Raw genomic sequence first — 22,889 nt, 5'->3', positions numbered from 1 at the left:
GTAGTTCCTTATCTCCCCAGATGGTCATTCTCTCATCTCCAACCCTTAGCATCTGCTTCCTCTACCTGGAGTTCTCTCCCCACTTCCCACCTCAGCTTGCTGTCCCTCTGCTCCTCATCCTTTACCTTCTCTTCAGGGCTGCCCTGGTGCCCCACACCTGAGTATATTTTCCTCCGTGTGTTTCAAGATCCTAGTACTGCTTTATCATAGGTCCCAGCACACTGCGTTGATCCTGCTGTCTTCCCCTGCCATAAGACTGTACCATGAGGGTAAAGTCTTCCCCAACTTCCCCACAGTTGCAAGTTCCAGCCTTGCCCTCTACCTGACAGGTAAAATCTGAATGATGACAATTTTTTAAATGAGACTAATAGTGATTTTCCTCATCAGTGAAAGCGAAATCAAAACTACATCAATCCACTTATAAGCCACAGGGTTGGTATGAAGATTAAACTGCTGAGAGCAACATGGGGTGTGGTCTGTTCAGAGCCATGCGGTGTGGCTGCTGCATTTGTGGACAGCTACACACTTTTAAAGTCATTTGATTCATTTATTGTTTAATTTGAGGTGTGGAAAGTGGGAGGCTGTGGAATAAACAGACTAAGGGTCATGAGGTTTGCCTTTTGCATTTCCTGAGTATTCTTTGGGAAAACAGGAACTTCTAAGTCAGTGTAAGCTGTTTCCTCTCCCTGGCTCAGGCTCTTGCAGGCCTGAGTTCTGTACCCTCTACCAACCAGCTGTGATTGTATGGACACACATGTCCTGTGCTGCCATTTTGAAGACTCAAAGCCTGAGTCATGCTGCCAGCCTTTTCTAGTTTTTTAAAAAATCTGATTCCAAGCATATTGGTGTAGACAGCTTTGCTTATTTAACCAAAGACATCCTTAATGACATCATTAGATAATTCATTTGATAAGAAACTGACTTTTATATTAGGGATGAACTTAATGTGAAATTTTCCCTTTGACTTTTAGTAATTTCTATTTTTGCTTTTCCCTTGCCAAGATAATGAAATAAGCCTTCTAAAACAAGAAACTGAAGTAGAACTGCTAAGTGGGTGATCTAATCATTATTTGAAGGAAATTGCTTTTTAATCTCTAGATGTGTGAGACTAGGAAGGATTTCAGCTCAGGTTCTTAATGGCTCATCTCCATCTGGTGTCCAACTTATAAGAAAGGAGTTATTTTCTCCATATGAGTTTGAGGTGCTGTGGGAGAGCACATGATGCCAAAACAATCAGGAGTTCTTAGTAACATTGTTCAACATGGCCTTCCTAAGTTGGGAGAAGCATCCCTCAGGCTGCACGAACTGACTCACTGATTTAAGCTCTAGAACTAAGGTCTGTAGATTTCACTTTCATATGAGAGTGAGAGGAATCACAGCCCTTGGACCTAGAAGAGTGCAAGCACCGTGGTAGCCACATATGAAACTCTTATTGGGAAGGGAGAATATCAGATTGGGGGTAACAAAACAGTGTATAGGGTACTAGTCTCCCTGGTCCCTCACAGCACCACCTTGCATGCTAGTAGATCTTAAGTCTATGGCTAAACTTCTTGATGGGGTATAAATAACTTTAAGAACAAAGCCTACATTTTTTGGGTTTCCAGAGAACAGCAATCTATTTTCTTTTCTCCCCATTAGCCTTCAGGCACTTTCTGGGACCCATTGGGAGATCTTGTCTCCTAGGATCATGAGAATATTCTGGGAAAGCACAGATCCAAGGATTGTCTAGAACAATAATAGCAGATATTTAAACATGATACATACAAACTACTTTAAATATTTCCTGAAAGTCAAATGACTCTGTGAAGTGGGTTATTTATTTATTTATTTATTTATTTATTCTAATTAGGTATATATGACCGCAGAATGCATTTTGATTCATTGTACAATTGCAGCACAACTTTTCATTTCTCTGGTTGTACATGATGCAGTGTCACATCATATGTGCAGTCATACATGTACCTAGGGTTATGTTGACCATCTCATTCCACCACCTTTCCTGCTCCCATGCCCCCTTCCCTTCCCTCCCTCCCCTTTGCCCAAAGTTCCTCCATTTTTTACCTGCCCCCGCATTGTGGATCAGCATGCACTTAACAGAGAGAACATTTGGACTTTGTTTTTTGGGGGGATTGGCTTACTTTGTTTAGCATGATATTCTCCAACTCCATCTATTTACCTGCAAATGCCATAATTTTATTCTCTTTTAATGCTGAGTAATATTCCATTGTGTGTGTGTGTCTGTATCATAGTTTCTTTATCCATTCATCTATTGAAGGGCATGTAGGTTGCTTCCACAGTTTAGCTATTGTGAATTGAGCTGCCATAAACATTGATGTAGCTGTGTTACCATAGTATGCTGATTTTAAGTCCTTTAGATATAGACCAAGGAGTGGGATAGCTAGGTCAAATGACGATTCCATTTCAAGTTTTCTAAAGAATCTCCATCCTGCTTTCCAGATTGGTTGCATCAATTTGCAGTCCCACCAGCAATGTATGAGTGTGTCTTTTTTTTTGCGTGTGGCAAAATTTGCTCCCCAAATGTAGGCTCTCTGTTCACTTCATTGATTGTTTGTTTTGATGAAAAGAAGCTTTCTAGTTTGAATCCATCCCATTAATTGATTCTTGATTTTATTTCTTACACTTTAGGAGTCTTGTTAAGGAAGTCAGGGCCTAATCCCAACGTGATCAAGATTTGAGCTCACTTTTTCCTCTATTACATGCAGCATTTCTGTTGTGATTCTTAGGTCCTTGATCCACTTTGAGTTGAGTTTTGTGCATGGTGAGAAATAGGGGTTTAGTTTCATTTTGCTGCATATGGATTTTCCCATTTATCCAGCACCATTTGTTGAAGAGGCTATCTTTTCTCCGCTGCATGTTTTTGGCACCTTTGTCTAGTATGAGATAATTGTATTTATATGGGTTGGTCTCTGTGTCTTTTATTCTTTACCATTGGTCTACATGTCTATTTTGGTGCCAATACCATGCTGCTTTTGTTACTATAGCTTTGTAGTATAGTTTAGAGTCTGGCATTGTGATACCTCCTGTTTCACTCTTGCTTGGATTGCTTTGGCTGCTCTGGGTCTCTTATTTTTCCAAATGAATTTCATGATTGCCTTTTTCTATTTCTATAAGGAATGACCAGGTTTTAATTGGAATTGCATTGAATCTGTATAGTGCTTTGGGTAGTATGGCCATTTTAACAATATTAATTTTGCCCATTCAAGAGCATGGGAGATATTTCCATCTTCTAAGGTCTTCTTCGATTTCTTTCTTTAGTGTTCTGCAGTTTTTATTGTAGAGGATTTTCACCTGTTTTGTTAAGTTGATTCCCAAGTGGTTTTTTTTTTAAGGCTATTGTGAATGGGGTAATTTTTCTAATTTCTCTTTCAGAGGATTCATCAGTGATTTATAGAAATGCATTTCATTTATGTGTATTAATTTTACATCCTGCTACTATGCTAAATTCATTTATTAATTCTAGATGTTTTCTGGCGGAGTGTTTTGGATCCTGTAAGTATAAAATCATATCGTCAACAAATAATGATAGTTTGAGTTCTTCTTTTCCTATTCGTATCCCTTTAATTTCTTTCATCTGTCTAATTTCTCTGGCTAGAGTATAAGGACTATGCTGAATAGAAGTAGTGAAAGAGGACATCCTTGTCTTGTTCCCAGTTTTTAAAGGGAATGCTTCCAATTTTTCTCCATTTAGAATGATGTTGGCCTTGGGTTTAGCATGGATATCTTTTACAATGTTGAGATATGTTCCTACTATCCCTAGTTATTCTAGTATTTTGAACATGAAAGGGTGCTGTATTTTGTCAAATGCTTTCTCTGCATCAATTGATATAATTATATGATTCTTATCTTTAAGTCTATTGATATGATGAATTATATTTATTGATTTCTGTATGTTGAACCAACCTTGCATCCCAGGAATGAACCCCCCTTGATCATGATGCACTATTTTTAATATGTTTTTGTATGTAATTTGTCAGGATTTTTTGAGAATTTTTGCATCAATGTTCATCAGGGATATTGGTCTGAAATTTTCTTTCCTTGATATGTCTCTGACTGGTTTTGGTACCAGGATGATACTAACTTTATAGAATGAGTTTGGAAGAGTTCCTTCCTTTTCTATTTCATGGAATAATTTGAGGAGTATTGGTATTAATTCTTGGTAGGTTTTGTAGAACTCAGCTGTGAATCCATCTGGTCCCAGGCTTTTCTTGGTTGTTAGGCTTTTGATAGCATCTTTTATTTCCTTTGAAATTGATCTGTTTTTGAATATGTCCTCTTGACTCAGTTTGGGTTGATCATATGCCTCTAGAAATTTGTCAGTTTCTTTGAGGTTTTCTATTTTACTGGAGTCCAAATTTTCAAAATAGTTTCTAATTGTATTCTGATTTGAATAGTATTTGTCATGATATTTCCTTTTTCATCATGAACTTTAGTAATTTGAGTTTTCTCTCTTCTTTTTGTTAGAGTGGCTAAGGGTTTGTCAATTTTATTTACTTTTCATAAACCAGCCTTTTGTCAATTTGTTAAATTGTTTCTTTTATTCCAATTTCATTGATTTTGGCCCTGATTTTAATTATTTCCTGTCTTTCACTACTTTTGGTGTTCGTTTTTTTCTTCTTTTTCTAAGGCTTTGAGCTGTAATGTCAGGTTGTTTATTTGTTGACTTTTTATTATTTAAATAAATGAGCTTAATACAATAAACTTATCTCTTAGCACTGCCTTCAGAGTGCCCAGAGATTTTGATAAGTTGCAACAGAGTTCTCATTTACCTCTAAGAGTTTTTTTTTTTAATCTCTTCCCTAATGTCTTCTGTTATCCATGTGTCATTCAGTAGCATATTATTTTGTCTCCAGGTGTTGGAGTAGCTTCTATTTTTTATTTTATCATTGATTTCTAATTTCATTCCTTTATGGTCTGATAGAACACAGGGTAGTATCTCTATTCTTTTGTACTTGCTAAGACTTGCTTTGTGGCATAACATATGATCTATTTTAGAGAAGGATTCATGTGCTGCTGAGAAGAATGTCATTCACTCATTGGTGGATGGAATATTCTGTATATGTCTGTTACCTCTAAATTATTGATTGTATTATTGAGTTCTATAGTTTCTTTGTTTAGTTTTTTGTCTGGAAAATCTATCCAGTGGTGAGAGAGGGGCTTTAAAATTACCCAGTATTATTGTGCTATGGTCTATTTGGTTCTTATATTTGAGAAGGGTTTGTTTGACATACATAGATGCCCATTGTTTGGGGCATAGATGTTTATGATCGATATGTCTTGTTGATATATGAATCCCTTAAGCAGTATGAAATGTCTTTCTTTATCCCTTTTCACTAGCTTTGGTTTGAAGTCCACTTTATCTGATATGAGGATAGAAACCCCTGCTTGTTTACATGGTCCATGTGAGTGGTACATTTTTTCCCACCCTTTTACCTTCAGTTTGTGAGATGAGTCTCTTGAAGGCAGCATACCATTGGGTCTTTTCTTTTAATCAGTCAGTCTATGTCTTCTAATTGATGAGTATAGACCATTCACATTCAGGGTTATTATTAAAATATGATTTGTATTTCTGGATATTTTGGATTATTTTTTTGGTTTTTAACTTGACTTGTTTTCACCTTTGATTGGCCTCTCCTTTGGTGTAATTTCTGCCTTTGCTGATTTTTATTGTTGTTTTTAATTTCCTCCTCCTGAAATATTTTGCTAAGAATGCTCTGTAGTGCAGGCTTTCTTGCTATAAAATCTTTTAACTTTTGTTTATCATGAAAGGTTTTTATTTCATCATCAAATCTGAAGCTTAATTTTGCTGAATATAAGTTTCTTGGTTGGCATCCATTTTCTTTCAGAGCTTGGTATATGTTGTTCCAGGATCTCCTGGCTTTGAGTGTCTGGGTTGAAAAATCTGCTGAGATCCAAATAGGTCTCCCCTTAAATTTAATCTGATTCCTCTCTCTTGTGGCCTTTAAGATTCTATCCTTATTCTGTATGTTAGGCATGTGCCTTGGTATAGATCTGTTGTAATTTTGTATATATGATATCCTGTAAGCCTCTTATATTTGATTTTCCAATTCATTCTTCATGTTTGGGAATTTTTCTGATATAGTTTCATTGAAGAAATTTTGCATTCCTTTGATTTGAATCTCTGTGCCTTCCTCTATCCCAATAAATCTTAGATTTGGTCTTTTGATGCTATAACATAATTCTTGGATATTCTGTTCATGGTTTCTTACCATCTTCACTGTGTAGTCAACTTTATTTTCCAGATTGTACACTTTGTTTTCATTATCTAACATTCTGTCTTCCAAATGATCTAGTCTATTGGTACTGCTTTCTATTGAGGTTTTCATTTGGTTTATTGTTTCCTTCATTTCAAGGATTTCTGATTTTTTTTTCCAGAATCTCTCTTTCTTGAAGTAATCTTTTGCTACCTGTATTTGCTCCCTTATCTTTTTGTTGGTGTGATCAATTTTTGCCTGTATTTGTTCTCTTATGTCATTCTTTAATTCACAGATCATTTTAATTATGTACATTATAAACTCCTTCTCTGACATTTCATCAACTGTACTGTCAATGGATTCTATTATTTTAGTATTTTGTTTTGTTTGGGGCACTTTCTTTCCTTGTTTTTTCATGTTGTCTATGTGTCTTTCTTTCTTACAGTGTGGATTATTACAATTTCTACCTTATAATCTTGTAGTGTCCCTGCAGATTACCTGTACTTTACCTTGGTATTGGGCTTCCAATCCCTGGCCAGTGTCCCAAGATGGGTGCTACTGCAACTAAAGGTGGTGGTGGCAATAGTGGAGGTAACTCAAGATAGAAGTGGAGGTGCCCCAAGATGAATGCAACCACTTTCAGAGATGGGGCTGTCTTTGGGCTGCCTATTTGGAGATGCAGCTGCCTCTAGGCCCTGTCTGTTGTCCCAAGGTGGAGGCTACTAGGTATGGAGGGCTATGGCAATGGCTGCAATGTCCCAAGATGGAGGCATGCTGGGGGAGCAGTGTGTTGGTAAATGGGGCACCCCAGTGTGGTTCTCTGTGTGGGGGCAGTCCTAGGCCTGGGCTGTCAAACAGGTAAGTAGGGGCAGTCCTGGGACTGACCTTGGCCTGGGCTCCAGTGTGGGTCAGCAGGTGGGGGGCAGTCCTGGGCCTTACCTAGACTTGAGCTCCTGGGTGGGTCAGTGGGGGCACTCCGGGGCCTGACATAGGCCTGGGCTCCCACAAGGATCTGCCAGGTGATCCTGAGCCTGGGCCTGGGCTCTGGCATGGGTTGGCAGAAGTAGTCCTAGGCCTGACCTGGGCCTGGGCTCCAGCTGAAGTAGGTATTTTATGAGAAAATAAAAAGGTTTACGATGAGAAAACCAAGGTTTAAGGTTAAGGTAGCACATTTGCAACCTGCCTAAGAGCACCTTGCTTTTGTATGGGGGGGGCCAAAATTTGAAGCCAGTAAACTTCCTACTCTACTCTTTTAACCAAGACACAGTCCTCTATGTCTCCCCAAATCTTTCCTCACCAAGCCTATTTGCGTCCACCCAAAAACCCTACTGCAGAATGCCAACTAATATATAGAGAATGTAATGCGAAGTTGAGATGCCCCACTTCAGGACCTGTTCAGCAGGTCCCAAACATTTGCCATGTCAGCTCTCTAGCCATCAAATGCCTCCAAATACTCTTTTAGATTCCTATATTACTAGACTTAGGAAATACGTATTTATCTTCAACAGATTCTCCAAACTTCTCTGGAAACATACATGTGCCCATTAAATAAAATAGGCAAAGAAACAAAATAAGCTTGGGCTCAATGCTGTGTCAAAATACACCACTAGTTTTCTGGCCAGGATTAAACATTTAACTTCCAATGTATCCAGAGAACATTAGTGGGGTTCCAGATCAGGATGACAGAATGAAGTGACTTCTCCTCCTTCCAAGAAAGACTACAAACACTTGAAGAGAACCATCAGCAGCACAAGAATACCATTCAGATACATTAAGAGAAAAAAGAAAGGAGGAGTGTCAGGAAAGTCCAGGGTCTAGGTCAGCACCAGGAAAGCAGAGTGACCAGCAGAGTATCCTGGACAGCCTGGGGAGAGTAAAGACCAATTTCAGGGAAGGAGAATTCAAGAGCAGAAATGAGAACCCTGAGGATAATTTCCACCTGCTTCAGATTTTTTCCTGGACCTGGCTTTAAGGATGGTCGGAAGATGTTTATGGGGCAGAGAGAACGTTAAAGTACCATGTGGTGATTACACATCTTTGGTTTTTTTAAAGGATGCTCTTGATTTGTAAAATTTTACCCAGACTCCAGAAATCTCCAAAATGGTCCCCAAATTCCAGTATTTCAGCATCGAAATGATATCTCCCAAACTTCCTCTCACATCTGGAAGCAGCACAGAGCCCTCTGCGGGCAATAAGAATTGACAGTTAGCTTTGAAAATATGATTCTTATAAAAATTCATAATTGCCATCAACTCATTTATCTAACACACATAGATGAGGAGTCTTCGTGGATGAGGCTAACACTCTTGCCGAGTACACAGGGAGAACAGGGCCCAGGACCCATAAATTAGTACATATGACCATAGCCTCTAACTGAAGTTCCAGTGCTCAACATTGGAAAAGGCATCTGCAGTCGCCATTCCCATGTCATCCTCAGGAAGCTCTTTGAGCTCCTTTTCCCCTAAGATATCAAGCCTGCATTTGGGTAACCAGACCAAAAAACATAGCTCCACAGTAACACTTGCCAATTTTGACTATCAGATGCTATAATCAGAGTTGCTCAGAGTCAGTGGGAAGCAAAGACTAGAGTGGAGGAATGTCAACCTGCTGCGTGGTGGTAGCACATTTGCTCAGGGAGGGAACACAGAGGGAGACACCAGAAGCATCCCACGTAAACAAACCACTCACTGTTGGAAAACTGAAATCTAGGAAAACATAAGGGACTGCACCCGCTTTGTGGCAAAGTTAAGATGTTTGTCTCTGATATTCTCTATCCTACACTTTACTGATTATAGCACTAATAATGTCTTTTATTTCCTCTGCCCATACACTCATTCTCATCTTCTCTGCAGTACCGTCTTGTTCTCTGAGTGCATATCACTGCTCTTAGAATCCTTTCTTCCAACCAACACAGGGCCCTGCAAGCCTTTGCCCTTCGTCATTCTAGGTCCCACACAGGTGTTGGATAAACCTTACTAAAAATAACCCACTTTGTTGGCTGACTCATTGTGCCCCACTAGCATAAATATAGTAGGTCCTGGCCTCCCTGTTTGAAGATCTTCTCTCCTCTAGTGTATTTGGGGATGGGGTTATCTCATGACAGATGCTTCATTGGCCTTGTAATCCCAGTTGTGCCTCCTACATTCACTCCACCCATATCTTTAACCTCAGCTCCCACTAAGACCCCATTCCCCTTGCGGCCAGTTCCCCCCTGGAGCTGTCACGTGAACTGATGTTGGGATCATCCTGGTCTTTAATTCCCCCAACAGCATTGCTAAATCCAAGCTTTAGTGACTAATAAAAATTTAATAAAGACTTAGAAACAGCAGAGACAGGAATTATAACTTGGAAAGTTTAAACTGGTACTGGAAATGAGGAATGGTGAAGCTCACAGTCAAACCTTTCCATGTACACCCTCTACTGGGCCCCACCTAGCCAGATCACAGCCCCTTCACCTGTCCTGAACTCTGCATTTCCTCTACCAAACAGAGGGAGAGAAAGAGGCCTCTGGTTCTCCTCCTTCCCATGGAGTCCTACCCTGCAAGCCCTGTCTCAATGTTCCCCAAACCTCTCTGTGTTTTCCCCCACTTGACATGTCCCAGCATGATTAATAATTTAACGTCCTCACCATTCAGGGAGGGTTGGTCTTACCTTAGATCTCACCTTAGATACTTAAAAGGCAATTAAGTAAACAGCAGTCCATTTCCAAAGTCTAGGTTAGGAAATCTAGAATATTGCAAAGACTAGGCTCCAAGCAAACCTACCCAGATGGGCTTTGAGCCACCAATCCAGACCCCTGGTGATCATTCATGAGCTTAAGTGAGGACAGGTCTCCAATACCCTCACGCCCAGGAGATTCCAGCCTCCCCTCTCACAAGAACATCCACATATTTTCTAAGAACAAGAAACAATTTTTATACTTTGCAGAATAAACCTTCCTTAAAAATGAAGCATTTCCCTAGAAAATAATTTACAAAGCTGCCACGCCATCCATGATGAAAACAGCTTGTTATGTGATTATATATGATACCAGAACCCCTTGGAAAGGCAGGATCTAAATTTCTGTGTTCAGGAATATTTGCTTTTCCTTTAATAACCAAATAACCATTGTAGTATTTTCCCAGAACAACAACAAAAAATTTGCCTTCAGAGGAAAATATTTGTCACCTTGGTGATAATACATCAAACAAGGAAGGATTTCAAAGCCCAGGTCTTTTTTATTTTTATTTTTATTTTCCTCCAAGATTTCAAAGATCCCAAGACAAATTCTTTGTTAGGGATCAAGATCAAAGAGTTATGTCTTTCCTTCCCCCCCAGGAGTCCCTGCAAGAAGGATTTTATCCTGAGCATATGGTCTGAAGTGGGCAGTCTTTGTTGTGTTTTGGCAGCAGGATTACAGAGATCAGTGTTGGAGGGGGCAAGGGGAACTCTCAGAAAGGTCTCTCGCACAGGCATTCTGGTAACAGTATGGCCTTGTATGAAGGCAGGTACTATTACTTGAGGCAGAGGCTGCCACCCTGAGAGCTCTGAAAAAGTCTCACCCCTTCCAGTCCCCACTTTCTTCTCCATCAGTCCTTAAAGCTGCTACTTCAGAGCAGAAGAGACCCATGGCAGTGTGACTGTGTCCATGGTATCACTTTTACCTTCATAGATTCATGTAAGGCAGGAAACATGTCCTATAACCTCTTCTCTCTGCAGAACACCTCACATACAGAGTCCTAGAATGTTGAACCCAGAAGGGACCTTGGAGTGTCTCTGATTCAACCTTGTCATTCATTCAAGTAAATAAAATGAAGGTCTAAAGTGTGTGCAATGGTGCACGCCTATAATCCAAACACCTCAGGCAGCTGAGTCAGGAGAATTCAAGGCCAGTATCAGCAAATTAGCAAAATCCTGTCTCAAAATAAAAAATAAAAAGGAATGAGGTTGTAGCTCAATTGTAAAGGGCCTCTGGGTTCAGTCCTCAGTATCAAAAAAAAAAAAAAAAGGAGGTCCAGAAGTAAATTTGCATTGCTCAAGTAGCACAGCTGGTTTTCTCAGAGCTGAGATGTACCAATGAGGCTCCTGTGCCCTATCAGTGATCCATTCCATATAACAAGACAATATGATAGAAGATCAAGAGGAAGTCTTATACCTTTATACTCCAGGCCCTGTACTAGGTGTTTAGAACCTTAAAACATAGTTCTGCCTTGAAAGAGCTCACAGTCTAGCCTTTAAAAAAGAAGACGGTGACTTAATAATAAAGGGCTCTGACAAGACATCTGAGTACTTAAGGGACACCAAGGAGAGGTACCTTCCCAAGTTGAAAAACGTTCTCTCTTTCTAAACCTGATCCAGATATCCTTCCTGAAGGAAGGAGTCTCTTGCTTTAGGATATATTGCCTGCTAGTTCAGGTAAGATGGAAGAAAGTGTTCTGGGAGTTGGGGAATGGGACACCCTACTCTGACTCCCTGGAGTGTTGAATTAGCATGCATCCAAGCAGCTCCAGAGAGAGGACTAGGTGTGCCAAAGCCTGGTGACCCACACCCAGGCACTGTGCCCAGCCTAAGGATAAGCCTGCAGATCTCCCCTTCTACAAAGAACCTGTTTGTACAGCTCTGGTGGGGCAGCACCTCATATTAGCAGCAGCCAGCCAGTGCTTAGTAAGGTGACATTGCATTTTCAAAGCCCAGCCTTGGCACCAGGACTCAGGCAAGTGAGGACAACCTGAGCGTCTGTGCAGAGGGAGGGCCCCGGAGGTACACCCTTTAGTGAGGCAAGTGGAGACACAGGAAACTGAGCAGTGGAGGCACATAGAAAGGCACAGGTCAGACCACAAGCCAGGTGCACCCTACAGAAGGGACTCCACCCAATCCTCACACCTGGTCAGCCAACCTCAAAACCATTTGGCCTCCCAAAGAACTATTCATCTCTGAAAGCAATTGCTCAGAGAGAGACCCTGGGTGCCTACTGAGATGGATTCTGAGAATGAGGGACAAGTGGGGGAAGAGGATTCAAGAAGCATATTATAATGACATTAAGAATGTGGTGTTAGGGCACAGACTCTAGAGCCAGATTGCCTGTCTCTACTTAGTGCCCCTCTGACTTTGTGCAAGCTGATGAGTATCTGGGTTATAGTCTCCTCATGCACAAGGTGGCAATAATAGAGGCAGCCAACTTGGGGTGGTATCGTGAGTACTAAATGGATAAATGCCTGTGGAGTACACAGTCCATAATAAGTATTTATTAATGTTAGCTGTTATTATAGCATAAGACATAGCACTTGGTCCCCAAATTCCTTACAATATAATAAAAGAGGTGAAAAGAAATCATACATGAAACAATAGCAAAGCATAAGACAATGTGCAACTCAGTTCCAAATTGTGTGGTTCAAACTCTTTAAGAACAGTGATAATTAACACAGACTGTATCTTCGATCATCTCTGGATAAAGCCCACCTGTAAAAATGGAGATGGTGCAGAGCTTTGTAGGAGAGTGGATTTAAGAGTCAATTGCCTAGGGTTTGAATTTTGTCTCCACCAGTGACCAGCTGTGGGATCTTGGGGAAAGTGCTGCAATGGTTAATTTAATGTGTCATTTTGACTGGGCCATGGGATGCACTGGTATTTGGTCAAACATTAATCTGGGTGTTTTGGGATGAGACTAACACTTAAACTGGTAAACAGCATAAAGAAGATTGCCCTCCCTGATACAGGTAAGTCATTTCCAATTCGGTTGAAGGCCACACTGGCATAAAAGGGTTGATTAAAGGAGAATTCATGCTCTCTGCCTGTGTGCTACAATATTGACTTTTGCGGCAGGCGGGGGGAGGGACTGTCAGACTCAAATTAAAACATCAGTTCTCTGAGACTTCCAGCCTTCAGACTCACTCTACACTGTCAGTTCTCCTGGTTCTCAGGCTTTCCATACCCAGAACGGAACTAAACCACGGTGGGCCATCTCAGGTATTAGAAAAGATTGATTATAGGATTGGGGTTTGTGTTAAGTATTTTGAAGAGGATTTAAGAAAGTGAGACTTTGCCTTGGATTAAATTTTGTCAGGAAACTGGGACAACTCTGTGTTTCATTCTCTTTCCTGGGTTGAATTGTTGCTCTCAAAAAAGATGTACAGGGCTGAGGTGGTGGCTCAGTGGTAGAGCACTTGCCTAGCATGCATGAGGCACTGGGTTCAATCCTCAGCATCACATAAGAATAAAATAAAGGTATTGTGTCCACCTATAATCAAAAAAATATATGTTTAAAAAAAAAGATGTTCAAGCCCTAAACCCCAATGTTATATTTGGGAAAAAGGTCTTTGTAAGTACAAGTAAATGGAGGATCTTGAAATAAGTTCGTCCTGAGTTAAACAGGTGGACCTTTGCCGCAGTCTGGCTGGGCACACAATCACGAGCCACCACACAGCTTGTAGATTCAAACAGCAACTCTTTATTCCCGAACTCACACCAGCCGTCTACAATCACGTTCTGGGGAAATCCACGTTCTCTGCCCAAATCCACCTCCACTGGGCTTCTGTCTCCCAAAATATACTGTCTGAATCCCGTGAGAACTCAAGGGGAACTCAGGCAGCAGGATACGCCCTATTCCCAGCAGGAATAATCTTAAACCTTAAACCTGGAACCTAAACTGGGAACGCCCTAAACACGATTATCTTAAACCGGGAACACCCTAATCCGCCCTGGTCCTTGAGCAAGGTCATCTACATTCAATGTCACTGCAACATGGGGTACGCTGGCAAGGAAATTGTCATACCTACTTGGCTAATGGCTCCCAGCATCTCCCCCCTTCTGATTAATTAAACAACAAGCAATGTGGCTTAAGGACCGTGCCTGGTAGGTTGTCCAATTCAACATATGGTTCTTACCCGTCATCGGAAAACTGACCTTTAGGCGTCAGCCTCCTGTCTTAGGTTGATACCACTGCAATTGAATCATACCCGTCACTGACTACCGGTCCAGCATACAGCCATACTTGTGGATAGGTCTATGCACCAGTGGGGGGGTGAGGTTCTTTGCCTCACCTCTGTAATGTGGCTTATGGACCGTGCCTGGTAAATCCATTGACAATAACCTTATAAGAGAAGACACAGAGACAAAACAGAGGAGCAGAGGAGACAGTGATGTGAAGAGAGAAGCAAAGAGTGGAGTGATTGGTCTATAAGCCAAGGATTCTAGTAGCCAACAGAAGCTGGGAGAGAGGCTTAGAGCAGAATCTCCCTCAGAGCCTCCTACTGACACATTAATTTTAGAATTCTGGTCCCCCAGAATTATGAGAAAATTAATATCTGTAAAATACCCTAGTTTGTGATGCTGTGTTATAGTAACCCAACTGTACTTACAGCATCTCCACAGCCCTTACCTGGAGGGAGAGCAAACTGGGCAAGGCTGAGACCATCAGTCCTACTAGCCAGGATGGAGGGATGCTTGGTATTCTGTGGCTTGGACATTGTTCATATTTTATCAGTGTTCAGAAGTGATTATGAAATAGTCTTCTTTTTTGATCCATAATGGTCACAGAGTGTCCTTGCCTCATGTTGATGCAGGAAATTGTTCAACAGAAGAACACCAAGGTCCAGCCAGAAATGCCAGGCCAGCTCCGGATGTCAAGGGCTGCCTTCTTCTCCCTCAGGAGCTTCTAAGAGAAGTCAACTAAAGCCCTCTAGCACACACAGATTGCCTTCTGGGGGTGGTGAGAAATGGTTAATCTTCCATTTTCACCTTTTTTCCCCCTCTGCTTATTAAGAAGTTGTTATTGTCAATCAGATTTTTTAAATGTATGTTTTCTTCATCCCAAGAAACACATCAGGATTTGGTTCAGAGCACACAGGCAACACATTTATCTTGTGACAAATGAATTAAAAACGCTCAATTCTTAAGCTTGGAGGGTTTTCATCACTCTTGGAGTTGTCAAAGGAGCGGATGGCAGAGCGTGTCTCAGACACAAGCCGGTTGTTGATGCAGATCCAAGAGACCTATGGCATGTGACAATTCTGTGGGGGCAGCCAGCTGGAGCCGGACAGCGCTGTCTGCCTTGCAGAGCTGTTGTAGAGATGATGAGCTGTGGTAAAGGCTCACACTGCCTCATCACAACGAGGTGCTGGAGTGAGGAAAAACCTATTTTCCTCACTGTATTGCATCCTTGCTGAGGCTCACACATGTCCCCCCTGGTGATATGGCAACTTCACCTAGGTTTTCAGACCTTTTCCATACTACATTTTCCTTGTGGGCTAATGAAGCGTTGGAGAAATGATGCCCAACACTGGCATCTTGTTCTTACTTCTTAGTTTGAGTTTTTCAAATCGAGATCAGTTCAGGTGTTCAGGGTCTTCCCTTTGCTCTTCAAATCTGCATGAACCCCCCCAAAGGTAACTCATAGCCTCACGCTTGTTCCTGTGATCTATCCAAAAGCTTGTAATGCCTTGCTTTCCCGATGCCAAGGGTGATTCATTGTCCCCTAGTACACAAGGAATAATTTGTTATTTCTTATTCTTCATTATTGTATCAGGACACTATAAAAGAAAACACAACTAAGAGTAGCTTACAAGGAGAAAAATGTATTCTTTCACAAAATAAGATGACCAGTTAGGACAGTCCAAGGTAGGTCAATTCAGCATCTCGATAATGCACTGGAAGCTGCAGGTTGTTTTCTCTCTCTGCTCTATTTACCAGGCTGATTTTTTTCCCCTTGGACCGACTCCCTTCCCCCCAAGGTGATAGCTCCAAGGCTCACACCCTTGCTACCAAAAGTCAACCAAATGACAAAAGATAAGAATGAAGAATACCCTCCCCTTGGGTACCCACTTAAAAGTAAGAAAACTTGCCCCAAAAGGGCAGGATTATGTTGCTTATCCATTCCTGAACCTAACACTGACAAAAGAGATGGAGTTTGGATTGTTGACCTGTTAAAATTCACTTCCCTATCCTAAATAATGGCCTGGCCTCCCCATAAAGGAATGATCACCAGACACTTTTAAAAAGTTGGGATCTATTAACAAATAATTAAGCTGGGGGATGATTTCTGACAAGAGACAGAACTCATCACACCCAGATATTTCCACACTCAGGTCCCATAGTGTGGTCCACGTGCCACTGAGCATGTGATGTAGGGTCCCTTTGTGGTGTTATAAGCTTCCAAGTCAACTCAGAAACACTTTGAGATTTTGCTTGGCAACTTCTACCAAAATCAACACAAAGGAGGCCATCTGTAAGATAAAATAAGAAAACAATATTTGCTTTTAATACAGGCTATAGAATGAGTTTCTGCATGAAATATAAGTAAGGCCTAAAGAACTCATGATTATTTGAATTGTGCTTCCCTGAGAATCTAACATAGAATGCTGTAGCATTTTAACTTTGTTCTATAAAATGCATCATAATGCATGTGCTTGTTATAAGTGATACTTGATTGAAATCTTATTTTCCTAAGCTTGAGATAAATACAGTTTTGGAGGAGAATAAAATATGACACAATGTGGTTTCTCCGCCCGCAAGAAGTAGAAAGATTCCGAGAACTGATTCCATTAGGTGTAGGAAGCTGAGAGATGATAAGCATTAGTTGTGTCTCTCCAGATGCTGAAGAGTTTTATTTGTTTTGATAATGATCTGGAGCCTCTTTCTCTGTGCCAGACCTTCCCTGAAATTGCGAGCATCTGTCTGTGAGATTCTTTTGAATCTTGAGTAAGTACATGCTTCCTCTTGTTGAAGGCTGGATTTTCCAAAGAGTGCTGAGTATACTCAGCAGACTGAAGTATTTGCTCCAGTGTTCTTATCACCCAAAGCCCTTTCCACACTTACATAAAGTGCCCTATACCACTGCACCAGGTGCTTAGAAGCATTATGTGTATATGGGTCCTTATCCTCTGCAAAGCCCCAACACCAACTGAGAATAACCAGTTGAAGTGAGTCCACCCAGTTCTTCATTTTCTGCCTGCAGATGCTGTCCGCAGAGACTCCTGGAAACAGTGAAGAGATGTTGCAATGGGTACAGATCAGCAAACGAGATGGCAAATCATGGGCAGTGTCATAAGGATTGATATTTTGCCCAGAAACCTGATCCACAAGACTTTTTTCCTTGTGAAACCAACTTGACCCCTCAATGAAATGTGGGAAGGGAACAGCTTTCATTTATTTTTTTATTTGTAGTTTTGGATCTCTATATTTAATTTGATTCATTTTTGTAAACTGCAGAAATGTGGGGGAGAGATTTCTTAAAGTCGGTAAAATTAAAGTTAATTCTGTGCATGTCTTTCATACCAGACTCTAAGTTCAAAAAAGGTGCCATGGCCAAAACACTTTGTATTCCCTTCTCTGAACTATTATACTTCCTACCACCTAGGAGAGACTTAATAATATCTGCAAAATGAATGAACATAAATAAGACCAATAATATCATCCATGTCCACAAAGGTGAAACAATCATAGGCAATAAGTTATTAAAAAAGACTGCCCATAAAACAGCATTTCCCATATTTTAAGGAAGATAGTTTCATGAATTACTCTTTTCTTAGAAGAATTCTGTGATGAAATTAAGTAGGGCCACAAGGCAATCCATAGTCCTGGCAAGTAAAAGTGTCAAAGAGATGCTGAAATGACCTGCTGTTAATAAACCTGGAACTTCTCAAAGCTACTCGAACACAGGAACCTCTGTTGTTGAATACTAGTGACATCTAGAGAACACGTTTTGCGGAACACAGTGTAAGAAAATGCTTTTGAAATATGTGGTCCCATCCAGCGCACAGGGAGCTTGGGCATCATCACTTGAGTACTTGCAGCAACTACAGAAAAGCCAAACAAACCCATCATCAACAAATTTTAGATGCAACAGAGAATTGCAGCCACAGGCAAACACTACTCCCCAAATTAGAAGAAGACAAATGGACAGAAGGAGTCACATTTTTCAGGAGCAGAACCTCTGTGGGAAGTAGTACCATCCGGGGCTGTAACTCATGCACGGCTAGAGGCTCAGTGTGAACACATTTGAGACAGGAGAATTCCAGGGGGAGCTGGTCTTCAAGAGGTCCCTGCACTTTTGTGAGCATTACCTCAAGGACCCTACCAGGTTCTCACAATGAAGATGGAAGCAAACCCCCTTTGAGTTTTAAAGAGAAAGTAGCCTTTTGAAATATGCCATAGCATTCTGTTCTTCTTCATAAGACCTACTATTTTCCAGAACCTAACCAACTCTAGCCCACTATCACCTTCCTGTCCCACCTAATGGGAAAAAAAAAATGAGAGGTACTTGTGAAGGGCACAGCCCTTAATCGCAGGGCCACAGGATGCTCTCTGTCCCTCTACACCTTGCCACCACAACATTAAGCCCTCTGTACCATGACAGGAAAATAGGCAGATAGCTTATGTAGAGGTCCAACTGGAAAGGTTGAGACTAGGGAGTGCCTGGAGCCTCCCTAGCATGTGGTAAAGCTTACAGAGATGCGGTCTTCTCTACCCACTGTGCTTTCTTCTGCCCTCCACTCCCCATGTTTGCTGCCCTCGTCCACCATGCCATCCCGCCTAGCCTAATCCACTCCATCCTCCAAGTTTCTCCTCTTGTGTGAAGTGTCCTTAAGACTCCAGCCCACAGTGCTCCCTGCTGCACTTTGCCATACATTTATATCCTCAGATTTGGAGGGGTTTTAATGCACATCACCCAAGGGGTTTGAATTATTTGGTGCCCTCATCTACTCCTGGCATGTGGCATCTTGCTTTGTATTTTCTTGTAGGATCAATAGAGCCCCAGCTGCTAGCAGGGCTTGGGCAAGTGTTGCATGGAAAATACAAAAATAAATCAAATGTAGAGTGTCCTCCAGGAGTTTACCTGTTAATATACTGGGGCAGTAAGGGGGGGCTGGTTGTTGGATGAGTTGGCTATTTTTTATACAAGGTGAAGGAGCAAGACTATGTAGAAGGAGGAGATACCCCTGAAAAAGAGGACACACCCTATTGAACTTCTACCCACCAGACCCTTAAGGGCATGTGAAATGAGTGAACTGGGTACTACTCTCAACAGCATTTGCCTAAGACTTCCTCATAAATGGCAGGTGCTTCTATACCTGAGCTGCTTAGATTGATTGCACTGCAGCAAGAGAGCAAAAAAAACAAACATCTAAAAACATGAAACATTGGCCCTTAAAGAAAGTGTGATTTCATCACAAAAACACCTACCCTTTGGCAAAGGGTTGAGTTAAATTTCTAATGAAGGTTTGAATCTGATCTAAATGATGTAAACCAGAAAACACACTCATTCTAGGGCAATCTCCTTTCTTTAGGGACAAACATCATGATACAATGAGAAAAACTGAATAGTTGGTGCTTCCCCACTCCCATACTCCCCTTCTAGCCAATATAACCTCTCTGAACCCAGGTTTCCTCATCCCTATAGTGAAACAATAATGGCTACCTTGAAGGACTAGTGTGGAAATTATCAATGCCAGGGACAATACCTGACATGAACAAAAATGATTCTCATTAAGGTAGAAATCTACCTGTTCAACAGGCTTCTTCCATTAAAATTGCAAAAGCAAAAATGGAGTTTTTATTTGTCTTTGGTATGTCTTAAATCCAGTCCCTCTTTTTCAATGTGAGGTTAAAAAAATAGCATTAATCCTGATAAATTAAATTCCCTAACATAAAAACACCTAGAATATTTGAACATCGACTTATCTAGTCCCAAAGCCAGTGTCATCTGAGCAAGATGCCTCAGAAAAACAGAAATCCTAGATGTTATAGAACTGATTAGTCTTTTTCCTCCAGGTACAGTGAGTGGTGTGAGAGTCCCACAATTACCTCCTGAACTTCAGAATGAAAAATGAATGTAATGTTTATGCCAAAAGCAGGTAAATGTTTAGTTTCGTCAGGCATAGAAAGATATTTGTTCTCCAGCTAGAAAGTTGATCTTTATCTTTTCTTGGCTTGGGTTATTCTTTCCTTTAGGAAATTTAGAGCTTTTTTGTTTCGCAAACTGTTCTTTGTAGGTGAAAGTACTGCATGCACTGGGAAAGGCTCTGGGGGGAAGCTTCATTCTTATGACATGACATTTAACTGAAGGCCATTCAGAACCTCTGGAAGATTTGTGGGTATTATGGGTTCCACTGGATCCAGATGGTTCTGTACTCAAGATTCCCCCCAGCATGCTGTGACAGAATTGGAAACACCAGGGGTCTCTAGTCTTGACTTGGATCCAACCCCACGTCTTTCAGGGTTTCCTCTGAGTCAGTATAGAGTCGACCTTCCATTGCATTGGTCTGCACTTTGTCCCATGGCCAAAGTTTCTAAATATCTTGATACCTTTTTCTGGGGGGTGTGAAGGTTTGGCAAGGAACCAAGCCCTGGGTGGGGTGCCAAAGCCCTTGTTATGTAAGGAACCTGTCTGACTTGCTCATCCTGGAGTGGAAGTTTCATTTTGCTGTGTCATTCCTCCGGTGGAAGTGACTTGTGATATCGCAGTTTCTGAAAGTTAAAACCTGAATATGCAGAAAACATAGTCTCCGTGAGATCTGCAGAAATAATTTTCTTAATTTCTGGTCAACATGCCTAGAACATTGTCTTCAACTCAATGCTATACTGTCTCACCTTAGGAGTGGTTTTAAGTAACTGTACTTGGATTGGTTTATATTTCTCCACTATGGAGAATATGACCAATAGGCCCTCACTGCTACAGTTCATTCTGGTTTCTTAGATCAGTCTCATTGAACTCATTGCAGTAATAATAGCTAACAATAGTAACATTTATTATAACTTAGTGGTGCCAGGCATCATTCTAAGTGCTTTACATGTATACATTCATTCAACCTGACAACCACCCTTTGAGATAGATATTATTACTACCCCTGTTTTATAATTGTGGAAACAGAAACATGGAATTGTTAAGTCCATTCAGCTGAGATGTAGTTAAGTAGGCATTAAACCCAAGAAGACTGCATCCAGAATCTCTTCTACCAGACCTCTTCTCCCAGAGTTAAGAGACCTAGGATCCAGCCCCTCTCCTCCCATTGACTAGAGGACAAGGTTAAGGGAGATATTAACATGACTTACCCTCTCTCATGATATTTTTATGAGGATCAACAGCAAAGCCAGAAATATGAGAGTAGTTCTAGATTTTCCTCCCTCCCTCCCTTCCATTCCTCAGTCCAATAACTCATCAAGCTCTCTGGGTTCAAATGAGACTTTGGTCTTTTCACCTTTTAGAATTCATCTCTTTTCACCTTTTAGAATTCATCATTTGAGCTGCTTGCTAAGATGCACAGGGATCATGTTACTTCCTGTCTTTACTGTAGAGAACACTTGTCTCCCCTCACTCCTCTATCTAAACTCCTTTCTATGTTGAAGAAATTCCTATTGTGAGTCCTGCTGAAGAGTCCATTCACTTTTTCTCTTGGCTCCCTGGAAGCTAAGGCTTGGAGGGAGTGGTTGTCAGGTTGAATGAATGTATACATATAAAGCGCTTAGAATGATGCCTGGCACCACTAAGTTATAATAAATGTTACTATTGATACCAGACCTGGATTTGGCCAGGCAGCTGCTGCTTCTTGAGATTTTTCAGTCTCCATTATATGAAGAAACAGGTGAAGTAAGGATGTGTACCTGTGGTGATATTGGGAGCCAGGATCTAAGAGGGGTGAGATCTACTTGTGTTGGCATTAGAAACAGATTCTGCTTATCTAAACTGCACAACTTCTATTTCTATTCATTTGCTGAACCTTGTTCACTAGTTTTTTCATGAGTTCAGGAACTAAGGGGTAGAACACTTGCCTAGCATGCACAAGACCTTGGAGTGAACCCCCAGTACTGCAAAATAAATAAGTAAATCTGAAACTGGTTATCTGTCTTAGTTGTTGAAGACAATTTCAAATCTCATCACTAATCAGAGATGGATAGCTTGCAGCCTGTGTCATGCAGGGGAGGAGCTGCTAGTTGAAGCATTATGTGCAGACACCATGCATAAGTGTCCATTGAAGGCACAGCTTTCGGGAAACTGGATTGCTGCTGCCATAAATGGTTTGAAGGACATGTGAAATCTGAGGGTGGTGGAATTATTTCTTGAAGTATCGTACAGCTGAGGTTGTGGCTCAGTGGTCACGCACTTGCCTAGCATGCCTGAGGCAGTGGGTTCAATTCTCAGCACCACATACAAATAAGTAAAATAAAGGCCCATCAACAACCAATATATATATATATATATATATATATATATATATATATGTATACATATTATATATATATATATATAAAAGGAAATGACAATCTTAATTGACTTAATATTGGGTTTATGACTTATACTGAAACCAAAGACTTTCTATGACTGCAAAAAAAAAAAAAAAAGAATTATATCTTGTAACTACAGTACATGGGGAACCAAAAACTAAAAGCAGTTAACTTGATCCTGTAGACTACCAAATTACCTTGCCAGTCGAATTCACAGCCATGCCTTACTCTTCTGTAAAATTTAGGGCATCAATTTTCATTTTTACAACTGCAAAGAACCTGGCTTTCACCCAATGAATCTTTGTGAAATGAATGAGTAAATCATCAAATTAAAATAATTTATATGGAGGAAGTGCTGAGGAGTGATATTGGCCAAATTATATTGTTATATTGTGTGCATATACAAATATGTAACAATAAATCTCATGGTTATATACAACTATCATGTACCAATAAAAA

General features: G+C 40.9%; 1 long non-coding RNA gene across 2 annotated transcripts in view; it reads right to left on the bottom strand.

Annotated features, from left to right (window-relative positions):
- LOC124106546 (uncharacterized) overlaps positions 1 to 22,889 on the bottom strand; it is a 116,850-nt gene that overhangs the window by 60,090 nt on the left and 33,871 nt on the right. For both annotated transcript variants that reach the window (XR_006856091.2, XR_009228613.1), the window contains exon 2: positions 14,590 to 15,684. This is a non-coding gene — a long non-coding RNA (uncharacterized LOC124106546). The remainder of the gene's footprint in view (positions 1 to 14,589; positions 15,685 to 22,889) is intronic.

Source organism: Marmota monax, unplaced genomic scaffold (assembly GCF_021218885.2).
Source record: "Marmota monax isolate L192 unplaced genomic scaffold, Marmota_monax_Labrador192_F-V1.1 WCK01_AAM20220418_F8-fsc00065, whole genome shotgun sequence".
NCBI lineage: Eukaryota > Metazoa > Chordata > Mammalia > Rodentia > Sciuridae > Marmota > Marmota monax.
This window is presented reverse-complemented; position numbering and strand designations above follow the sequence as displayed.